The following is a 12,098-nucleotide window of genomic DNA, read 5'->3' on the forward strand; positions in this document are numbered from 1 at the left end:
GGTGCATGATGATAAAATGTACACAGATGGGTTCATGTTATGTACACTTTTAACTCCTCTCCTCCTAACATCTTAAAATTACACCTAGTGACAGAATCTTGAGTATACAGTATGTGTTTTTGGTCTCTAAAGATGCTGATTATGTTGTAATGGTTCGATCACAGGCCAACAATGAAGATACAATGCAAGAAGGCATATACTGTATATAAGGTGTTTCAGGAGTGCCTTAACTCAGCCATATTCATCTGGTTCCTAGGTACTGCTTTGAATCTGAGAGCATTACTGGAAGTAATATTGTGATAACTAGACTTCAATATCTACAGTACTGGGAAAAATAAACAAGGATGAACAGTCACTCAAATGAAACAACTGACTCACTAAATTCTGAAATGAAACAACTGACTCACTAAATTCTGTGATTTTACTATCTCCTTAAGTAACTATGTATTTATGACTGATGACTTCTATGAGGATTTTGCAAGTGCAGCTCTGCTATAAATAACGGGATGTATATTAAATACAACAGTTTACAAAGTACAACCAGGAATGTAATTAAGAATTCACAGTAAAGACTATACGCATTCTAGCATCAACATCTTTAAACACTCCTTTGTCCATAAGACTTCAGATAACACTGGCCTGAAGCTTGTCAAGATCTGGCTTACGACTGATTGAGCCTTTTCTCCGGGGTAAAGTAGAAGGCTGTGAAGTGGAGTTGGTGGGAATTGGAAGGGTGGAGTGGGTGAGGGCACGAGTATGTGGGGTTAGAGCAGGTGTAGTATCGATGCATCCATTCTGTTGTAGGAGCTCCACTACTTCTTTGTCTCCAGCAGACCGGGCATAAAACAGGCTGGAACGCCCCTCAGCATCACAAATCTTCACACTGGCATTGTACTAGGTAAAAGAAATGGCTTGTTAGAAAATAAAAGCATAAGTAGTCTTTATGAGAGAACCTACTTAATATTCAGTATACTCACAATATCATCTTGAAAGTTATTCTGTTGAGAAGAGTGTGTTACTTCACTTCTTCCATTTATACTCCTCACAAAGCATTTTGACATTCCTCAAAAATCTCAAATATCTCATCCCCCACCAATGTTCCTCTCCTACAATCAGCAGGGCAAGTGCCAGCGAGCGGAGAGATCGAAGGCATTAGTACCGTACTTATTCCAGTTGAATGACTCACAGCACTGCAAAAGAATCAACACAAACAAATCCTGTAAATTTACCCAAAGGAGAAGCTGGACACATGGTAAGGACGGGAAACCTGCTGCCAGGTGCAGAGGCGTGCGAAGGTCTCTGTGAGGTGCCAAGAGGGTTGTTGACAGCATCTCCTGCATGAGGTAGCAGCACCGATAACCTCTTCACATCTCCACGACACACACACTCAACAATCTGAACAGATATATAATGCTTTATGAGAAACATTACACTAACTTTACCCTTTCAATCTAATTGGTCCCCCCCCCAAAAAAAAAAAAAAAAAAAAAACTTTACTCTTGCTGAATACAGATGATTACATTTAGGTCACGGTTGAGTGTTGAAACTACTGTGAAGGGTGAACATTCATAACAAGAAATCTCCTTTAAAGTTAATAAAATCAGTTGGAGGTAGCAAGAATACACAAATAATGCATCACATACTGAACAAGATATAATTTTGGGAGGTAAAATTTAAATCCTGATTTCCTAATTTTAAACATATAGGTAGTTATGCCTTACTTCTCCAAACCTCAAATAACAAATCACATGGGAATGAAAATTATATTATCACTATATACATTCCACAGTACTTTTAACAAAAGACTAAGATGTTTATCATAATGCACAGAGGTGTAAATTATGATAAACTCAAGAAATGGTCAGAAGTGCAATACTTATACATTACATGAAAAAGCCTCTCACTATGTAGCTAAATACAACTGTCACTTTACTGTACAATATAATATTCCTGTTACATCACTACTTCGCCTGTCTACAGTCAGTATGGTCTTTAATGCTCTGAATACTAATTTCAATTTCACACAAAGTTATTCCATGTATTTACCACGATTACCTGATTACCATCAATTAAACAGTGCGGTACTGTTAACCCTGAAGTGCTATGTTCAACGATCATTTGTTTTCGAACTTGGTACGTGAAGTCCTATGTCCGATGATCATAGTAAGGTTACAAACAACTGGAGAGCTGTATCCCCATCTCTTTTATGACATAAATGGTACCTAACCAATGGAAACTATGAGATCGGGTGGTGGAAGGCATGATCTGGCTCCTCCCCGGGGTGTGGGAAGGGACCCCCCCCTGCCATCTCTCCACCTCCCTCTGACCCATAGGATCCTGCCCTCTGTGTACCCTCCCACCCAAACTACCCCCTATACTCCCTGTAGACTGTACTGGCTGTGTGGGGCAGGCATATTCCCTTCCTTCCCATCCTCCTGATGGCCCCCCACACACCCTCCATCTCCCAGTTCCCACTTATGATGTTCCATTCTCGTTCATAGCACGGGGTGACCTCTTTTTTTTCACATTTGACAGTCGATAGTGCGGTAACCATTAGACATATGAGGGTGAAATATACATTTTCTGGTGTGTAGAATCATCATCATCATCATCATCTTGACCTCCTTTCCCACCCTAGGGAAGGGAGAGTAGCAACATCCAGACAGCCCATGTCTGCCTAATCCAATGGGCCACACTTCCATTCACTCATCATTCAAGCCCCCGGAATCCTGGCTCTACCTGATACGTCCAAAACTTTCACCACATTCTGTAGCTTCACATAAATGTATCCGACAGAGTCAATCCAACGCTGTCACATTAAAAAGGAGTGCCAAATCCCTGATCATACACTTCTTCTCACGATATTCATCCAGCCAGCTCGATCTCTTGTTCGTTCCCTAGCCTCACCGACTTCCATATCTCGCTTCCTCATCCACCATATCCCTCCACCTTCTCCTTGGCCTACCTCTCCTCCTCCCTCCTTCATATGCACTCAGATATACCTTTTTCACCACTCTATTGCTATCCATTCTCTCCACATGACCATACATTCTCAGTATGCTCTCTTCGATTCTGGTGTCCACAGACTTCTTCACTCTGGATCTTTCACGAATCTCATTACTGTATTTCGTATCCTATCCACTTTCTCTACTCCTTAAACATTCCTCAGCAATCCCATCTCCACTGCTCTCACTCTTGAAAAAATCAAGCTCTTCAGATCTAAATGACCAAAATTTACTTTGGTGAATTTTTTCTCTCTCTACTCTATATGCGAGGGGTAAGTTTTTATTTTTGACGTTCTTTGACGGTTGATAGTACGGTAACCATGAGACAAATGAGAGTGAAATATACATTTTCTGGAGTGTAAAATAAAGCTCTTGAAATCTACAAGACCAAAATTTACCTTGGTGAAAATTAAAAACTCGGACCCTTCTTGTGGTTCCAGGGGTAGGCAGGGTCGATGATTTGTGGTAAAGGTTAATTACTGTTTGTTAACTGCTATCATAAGAAAACGAATGCATTCTGTGAAACTACCATGTTCAGCAGACATGACATACTATTCACTATGATGCCATTTTTCTACATTATCTTACCACCACTAGACAATTTTATTCAACTTCAAAGACCTCTGGCAGTGAAAGGGTTAATGAAGGTATATATAACTCCTCCACGTCAACAAGTCTCTTCAAAGCTGTTGATGGCAATAGCAATATATAAAACATGCCCCTGGAATGAAGTGGGGGTTAAATTCTAGAAAGAATATTATGTCACATGGAGGATTGAAAAATTATTTGCAGAGTGCATGACATTGTGATAGAATGTATTTGTTAAATATTACCGGTACATTCAAAAAGCAATTCAAATTGAGTTATGCTAAGATCAATGTCGGTGTGAGCTGTATCAACCCTGATCCTTCACTACACATCCTGATTATTTAATAATGAACAACAGCTTTTGTAGAAAGGATTCCTAAACTGATTAAAAGTTTTATAATGAAAAAAGTTAAGGAAAAGCTTGTTAGATGTTGGATTACTGTATCTAGGCTTACAGTTCCCTCCAAACTGTAATTTCCTAAATCCATCCATCCATCATCCAATCCTACATTGCCCCATGAGGAGCGTAGGAGCCTAGGGCTAAGCAGTTGGTCCCGACATTTAAGATGAGAGTGACCAGCCTCACTCATCCCTGAGTGGTATTACATGAGCAATCAACTCCAACCATCCCTTGGATATAAACCTTCACCGGCTCAATCCGATTGGAGAGCAATAATTACCCACTAAAACCACCAGGCACCAAAATCTGGTTATATGGTTACCACCCAGCGTAGTAAATGCTTTCCTGGCGTACAGGAAACCATTTGGCTTGTCACTCAGTGTAGAGTCACCCACAGGCTGAAGGAAGAGGAAAGAATGAAGGAAAGAAAGACAGAAGAGGGAGTGTAAAGTCACCCGTAGGCAGAAGGACAAGGAAAGAATGAAGGAGAAAGAAAGACAGAAGAGAATGGAAGGAAAGATGGATGGAGAGGGAAGGGCAGACATCCGAAAGCAGCATTACATCGAGTGAGTGGATGGTGAGCGCCCCCACCTACTTAACCTAAAACATGTTGACATCATGTTCCATATTGTCCTGGTGGTAGGTGAGGGCACTCACCATCCACTCACTTGATGTGGTGCTGCTCTTGGGTGCCTGCCCTTTCCTCTCTTCCTTCTTCCTTTCTCTTCTGTCTTTCCTTCCTTCATTCTTTCTTCTTCCTTATGTCTACAGGTGACTCTACACTGAGCGACAAGCCAAATGGTTTCTTGTACACCAGGAAACCATTACTATGCTGGGTGGTAACCATATATTCAAATTATGGTGCCTGGTGGTTTAGTAGGTAATTAAGGAGTTCCAATCAGATTGAGCCTGTGCAGGTTTATATCCAAGGGGTGGTTGGGGTTTACTGCTCACGTAATGTCACTCAGGGATGAGTGAGGCTGGTCACTCTCATCTTAACTGTCAGGACTAACTTGCATAGCCCTGGGCTTCTATACTCCTCATGGGACAACACAGGATTAGATGATGAATGAATGATGAATGTTCCATACTGTATATGGACTTGAAGGTGTCTTTCAAACTTTCTCATTCTAAACTAACACTATGATATTCAAGTTAATGGACTATGCTTATTCTGGGCTTGTTTAATTTGACTACCTGCTTAATTTGGGTAGTTTTAGTGGTTGGTGGGGGGGCTCACCATCCACTCACTCGATGTAGTGCTGCTCTTGAGTGCCTGCCCTTTCCTCACTTCTTTCCTTCCTTCCTCTCTGTTTTTCCTTCCTTCATTCCTTCCTCTTCCCTCTGTCTATGGGTGACTCTACACTGAGTGACAAGCCAAATGGTTTCCTGTACACCAGGAAACTATTTACTATGCTGGTTGGTAACTATATAACCAAATTTTGGTTATATAGTTACCTGGTGGTTTAGCGGGCAATTAAGGAGCTCCAATCGGACTGAGCCAATGCATGTGTATATCCAGGGGTGGCTGGGGTTTACTGCCCACATATTGCCACTCAGGGATGAGTGAGGCTGGCCACCCTCATCTTAAATGTTAGAACCAACTTTCCTAACCCTGGGCTCCTACGCACCTCATGGGGCAACACTAGATTAGATGAGGAATGAATGAATGAATGAAAGTTTAGTTTCACCCACTCAGTTTCCATGCTCACTGAAGCAGCAGTAACCCCTAAACTGACCTGTTCATGTATTGAAATGCCTGAGGGAGGGGTTGCCAGAAATTCCTTTGCCTCGTACTTCCTCCTAATCCAACTCTCCTTGTCCTCTCTGCTTGCACGAGGACCAGGTTTAGTCTGGCCGTGCAGGTTGGCTTCCCAGATGCTGTTACCCACCTCATTTCCCAAAGATATTATGACTGAGACTGGTCCAGGCCTGAAAAATGTAAAGACAGAGTTGAAGGACAAACAGTAAGTCAATCCCATATTCCCCCTTGGGGCTGTAGAGGCTTGAGGCTACACTACTACAGCCCAATACATTAATCCGTGGACTGTGAGCCACAGCTCAGGCTGGGAAAGGTACCGTTGCAAGCCACAGCTCAGGCTGTGCTGGCCATGCATCACCACTAACTATTCCACCCCTTAACAAACTTATGCATGGCGCTATGCAAAGATGAAGAGAGATTTTTTTCTTTTCACCAGGCGATGCCCTGGATGTTTATCTTTAAGTTTATAATAGACAATTTTTTTTTTTCTTTCTCGTTCTTCACTACTTCCCTACATAAAATTACACATAGCCCTACACAAAGACGGAGAGAGATTATTTTCTTTTTCACCAGATGATGCCCTGGATGTTTATCTTCAAGTTTATAATAAACAAAAACTTAATTAAAAAAATCTTAATATTTTGCACACCAAGGGGTGGGATAGAAAATGGTAATTGCGCAATCCACGGGTTGAAAGGTAATTGACCAGACTATGTACTTCCCCTGATGACATTATGTGATTGAAAAAAAATCTAGACACCTCTTGGGGATCTAATCTAGAATATGCATGGCTCTCACTCAAAAGGGGACATTCAAAACACTAACTCATTAGGTAATAATGGTAAATACCTGTACTTGATAGAAGTATGAGTATTAATGTAACTACAGTGGTACAGTACTGTAATTCTGGTACTTCAGATTCCACATACAGCAGAATTCAGTTATCTAGACATATGATTATCTAATATCAGCACATCCATAACTTTCAGGCACTGATTTTTTTTTTTTTTTTATGCGAGGAAGAAGGAACTAACGGCTACGAGCCCGCAAAACAGTTCCTTCTATAAAAAAAAAAAAAAAAAAAAAAGAGAGAGAGAGAGAGAGCCAAATTCAAGATCTGTTCATTTCAAGATGCTTGGACACACTGCATTTGAAAGACTGAAGATCATAGGAAGTAGGAAAAACAGACAGAGGGAGGCAGTTCCAGAGTTGACCTGTTGCATAAATGAAGGATTGGGAGTAACGGTTAACTCTTGCATTAGAGAGTTGGACAGAAAAAGCATGAGAGTTTATTGCTAGATGGGTGCTACACACCCGTCGTAAAGGTGGAGGGATGCAAGCAGACAGTTCAGAGGAGCAATGACCATGGAAGTAGCAATAGAAAAGAGATAAAGAGGCAACAGTGCGGTGAAGAGACAGAGGTTGAAGTGAGCCAGTAACAGGAGCAGAGTTAAAGAGACAAAATGCCTTTGACTCCACACTATTAAGAAGAGCTGTCTGTGGGGAGCCTCCCCACACATGAGAGTTGTACTCCATACAGGGGTGAAATAAATCCCGTGTATAAAGTCAACAACTGTGCAGGAGTAAAAAAGGTACAGAGTCGGCTTAGCACACCTATTCTCTTGGATGCAGATTTTACCAGAGATGTAATATGATCTTTCCAAGATAAATCCCGAGTGAATGAAACCCAAGCATGTTCAAGGATGATGCTGGATTGAGCTGTATAATATTAAATTTTAATGGGTACTCCTGTGGAAAACTCTGTCGGGTTGATAGGTGTAAAAACTGAGTCTCTGATGCATTAAAAACTACAACATTATTTTTACCCCAGCTAGAGATACGAGCCAGGTCAGACATTAGGAGTGTCATAGCCTCATCCCTTGACTGCTGAAGTAACTGCTGGGATGGACGTTGCGGGAACCGAATGGAACGGTGAAGGGTGGAATCATCAGCATATGAGTGGATAGGGTTAGATGTACAGCTTAGAAAATCATTGATGAATAAAAGGAAGAGAGTTGGTAATAGGACAGAGTCCTTAGGAACACCACTGTTAACAGATCTAGGAGAAGAATGATGGCTGTCAACAACAGCACTACAGAACGACCTTTCTGGTTGATGAAGGCACAGATGGAAGGATAGAAACCGTAAGAGGGCAGTTTGGAAATTAAAGATTTGTGCCAGACTCGATCGAAAGACTTTGAGATGCCAAGTGCAATGGCAAAGCTTTCGCCACAGTCCCGAAAGGAGGATGACCAAGAGCCTGAGAGGTAGGTGAGAAGATTGCCAGTTGAGCGTCCCTGACGGAACCCATACTGACGATCAAAAAGAAGGTTGTGATAGGAAAGATGCTTTAATATTTTTCTGTTAAGAATAGACACAAAAACTTTTGAGACACAGGATGTTGAAGCAAATGGACGATAGTTAGAGGGTTGGGAATGGTCACCCTTCTTTGGGATAGGCTGAATGAGAGCAAACTTCCAGCAAGAAGGAAAGGTACAAGCTGAAAGACAAAGGCGAAAGAGTTTACCTAGGCAGGGTGTAAGCACAGAAGCACAGTTCTTGAGGACAACAGGAGGGACTCCATCAGGCCCATATGCCTTGTTAGTACTGAGGCCAGTGATGGCAGAAAATACATCAGCTGAAGAAATTTTAATGTCAGCCATGAGGAAGTCAGAGGAGGGAAGTGATGGAGGAACAGTATATACCGGAATCGTTTAAGGTGGAATTGGAGGAGAAAGTCAGAGCGAAGAGATCTGCTTTATCAGTAGCAGAAATAGCTACAGAGCCATCAGAGTAGAAAAGAGGAGGGAAGGATGATGAAGTAAAGTTGTTAGAATGGTGTTTGGCAAGGTGCCAGAAGGAGCTGGAAGAATTTGAGCTGAAGAGTTGAAAGCATTTAGTGCAGATGAAATTATTTTTGGCAGAGCGAAGAACAGACTTAGCACGATTCCTGGCAGAAACATAAAAAAGATGTGATTCTGGGGTGGGTTGGCGCTGGTACCTTTTATAGGCCCTCTCCTTGTTGCAGACAGCATTAGAACAAGTGTGATTAAACCAAGGCTTTCTTGCATTAGTCAAAGGATATGAGAAAGGAATGTATGCTTCCATGCCTGAGTGAATAACCTCTGTAACACGCAGGGCACACTCAGATGGCTCCCGACCATGGAAGCAATAATCATTCCAGGGAAAATCAAAGACGTAAACCTTTCACCTGAGTGGGCCTCCCAATCTGGGTAGCTCCAAAGTGGTCACCACAGTCGTTTCTTTTTGGAGGAGTCCTTTGAAACAGGCTGTACCGGACCGATACAGGATGCAGGTTAAGGGTAATAAAGTTGTGATCGGAGAAGCCCAACGAAGAGGAAAGATTAACAGTGTAAGCCAGAAGGATTAGTTGTAAGGAAGAGAACAAGTATGTTGGAGACTCTCTTCCTAGGCTGAAGGTCAGGGATATAGGTAGGGTGCTGTACCAAGCTGCTCCTAGGTCATTAAGGATAGAGAAAGAATGTAGGCTTGTTCTCACCAGGTGGATCAGTGAAAGGAGAGGAGAGCCAAAGGTGTGTTGGTGAACATTGAAATCTCCAAGATATGGAGATTTCAGGAGAGAAATGCTGTACTGTACAGTATATTCATTCTATACAGGATTTACTCCTAAACACTATTCACATCACTGTATGCAGTACAGGTATCACCTCTGTAGTTTAACGATGCAACTGGTTAAGTAAAACCCACCTGTTAGGCGGGGTATCGTGACCTCTCAGGATAGATTTAACATGTAAAGTATAGGGATGCATTTTTAAGCCTTGCAGGTTTCCCCCTCAACCAAGTCCCTAAACCCACATAAGTGAGTCCAAAAAACAAGATTTAAAGCCAATCTAAATGGCCTCAACAGCTGTAAAAGAAGCTAACTTAAGTCTAACATCTGTAAATAACTCACTAAAACCAACAAATAATATCCCAAAATCATCAACAATAAGTCTAGAAAACCAAGCTTCTAGTAAACATGTACCTGTACCAAAAAATGACAATGTTCACCCCACCTGTGGCTAAAACAACATTAATCACCACATCTAAAAAACAGTTTATAAAATCAACCTAAATACACAAATTTAGTCATATCATCGAAATCGTATTAAAAAAAAAAAAAAAAAAAAAAAAAAAAAAAAAAAAAAAAAAAAAAAAAAAAATCATTAAACCGGGGTTCGGCCATCACTAGGCCAGGGTGTGGTACTTCTACCCCCATTGTTAAGCCGGGATATCGCATCTAAAGGTATTGTATATTGGAAGGTATACTCTGTATATATACTAAAGCTCAGGTTAGTTTTCATTTTGCATAACCAGCCTTGCCACTCTCTCAAAAGTGTATATCACCATAACAAATAAGAACTAAATTCTAATATCCCAGCCACATTTTCAGGCATAAAAGTCTTGAATACCCTATCACATGAGCAGCTTGGCTCCCACATTCTCATGCAGATCTGATCTGACGCCAAAGAGGACTGTCTGTAAACATCTAAATTGTAATTAACTTGATGGTTTGGTTTCTGCAAATCTGTCTACTGCCAATGACTGAAGATGAGGGTATGTAAAATATTAACAAGATGTGCCACATGATGTATAAGTCATAAAAGATTTTTTTCTTTAATCATGCGTCAACTAATTATTGTCTAATATGCACTTCTGTGCATAATATAACAGCACAATACTTACGGCCAATCATCCAAATCAAGAGATTCGACTTTTGAGATATGCGAACCTAAGTTTCTCTGGATACCAGAGCGACTATTCGATACACATCAACACACCTTAGTTGATACTTTGCCCACTCAGGATCTGGAAGAGTGAAAATGCAGGTTAACAAAAAAGAAAACAGGTCTCTTCAAGTTCGTGGGATCAAGAGATTATTTGACATTACATTATCAGTTTTCTTTTGTAGTGAACATTTAAAATAAACTTCAATGTAAAATAGCATGTTAAATAAAAATTCAACTGTAAAACAAAACAAAAAAATAAATAAATAAAAAAATCACAAAGAAATCACAACGGTAATGAGGCAATCTATCATAAAGCACACGTTCACTCTTATAAAAAATTTCTCAAATGCTTTAAACAATACACAATCCGGTACAGTACAGTACAATGTATGAAGAATCTCAATAGAGCTCTCTCAATTGCACTGCAACACAGTATTACTTTAGCAGTAACTGCTGGGCACTGCACATGAGTGTAATGTCATTAAATTAGGTCACTCACAGTCAGGGAATCTATCCATTCCAAAATTCCAACCTCCCATTCCACCCATTCCCATATTCTTTGTATTTAAGTATTCAAGAACTTTTGGAGAGCACATACTGGCATAACTTCAAATCATATTTAGCATACAGAAAACGCATACATAAAAGCAACAATGAACAATCAAACGAATATCTATCTATCTTCTGGACCTGTACACAACCACTTTAAGAACGGAAGGGGTGGCCACAAACTGCCTCCACATCATTGTGACCCTCCACCATCAGGCTGGCCTCTCTCCTGATTAACTCACATTCTATACTGCCATATGCAATGTTAATACCAACTTACTGGGTGCATCACAATCAACACATTTCAGATTTCCAGTGACTTGGTTCTTGATGGCGGCTATATAGTTTGTGGGTCTATGGGGTGAGTCTGCCGCGTTCTGCTCTTTGTTTGACTCATTGCCCTGGAGCGAACTGAGAATCTGCTGGCTCAATAACAGTCACCCATTCATCTCGCTCCTCCTGGCTGCCAGCCTCAAAGTGCCACTGTTTGTTGTCCAGGGAAATAAGAATAAATTCATACCCATCTGAGTCTGGAATGAATGGGATTGAAAATTAGCTTTGCTAACAATTGCTGTATTGTTTAATGGGTTAACATGCAATAATAAGAAAAATGTTTGGTTATGAATTTGACAACTAATCACACAGCTGTCACTTAGGCAGGGGATTTGTGGAGCCTTTCCCCCTTCACTACAATGATACATTTATTTATTTCATTACAGTCACCTCCAGATGATTTTACTCAATCCTTTGGGAAGACATCTGGAACTGATGGGGTTAATTAAGGCTATATCTAACCCTTCCAGTTTGAAAAATGTATTTTAAGCTGAACAAAACCATCTAGTTGCTGCAAGAATGTAATGTCATCAGGCTGAAGAGGAAGAGACACAAGTATCTAACCCTTACCTTCACATTCTGCATTCTTATTCCCACTGCTCTTCATCCGCCTGTGTCGTTTTTTCACATTAGGGGTTTCAATCTTGGAGGACAGGCTGGCTGAGTCTAGGCCATTAACTCCAGCTGGGTCATGGAGGGTCTCATCAAAG

The 12,098-nt window shown here is 40.9% G+C and overlaps 1 pseudogene; it reads right to left on the minus strand.

Moving 5' to 3' along the window:
* Positions 1 to 538: 538 nt before the first annotated feature.
* The window catches only part of LOC145392466 (centaurin-gamma-1A-like), an 11,924-nt pseudogene continuing 364 nt past the window's right edge, over positions 539 to 12,098 (minus strand).

The sequence above is a fragment of the Coenobita brevimanus genome, chromosome 22, assembly GCF_032717465.1.
Source record: "Coenobita brevimanus isolate Jiangsu-jjx chromosome 22, ASM3271746v2, whole genome shotgun sequence".
NCBI classification, from domain to species: domain Eukaryota; kingdom Metazoa; phylum Arthropoda; class Malacostraca; order Decapoda; family Coenobitidae; genus Coenobita; species Coenobita brevimanus.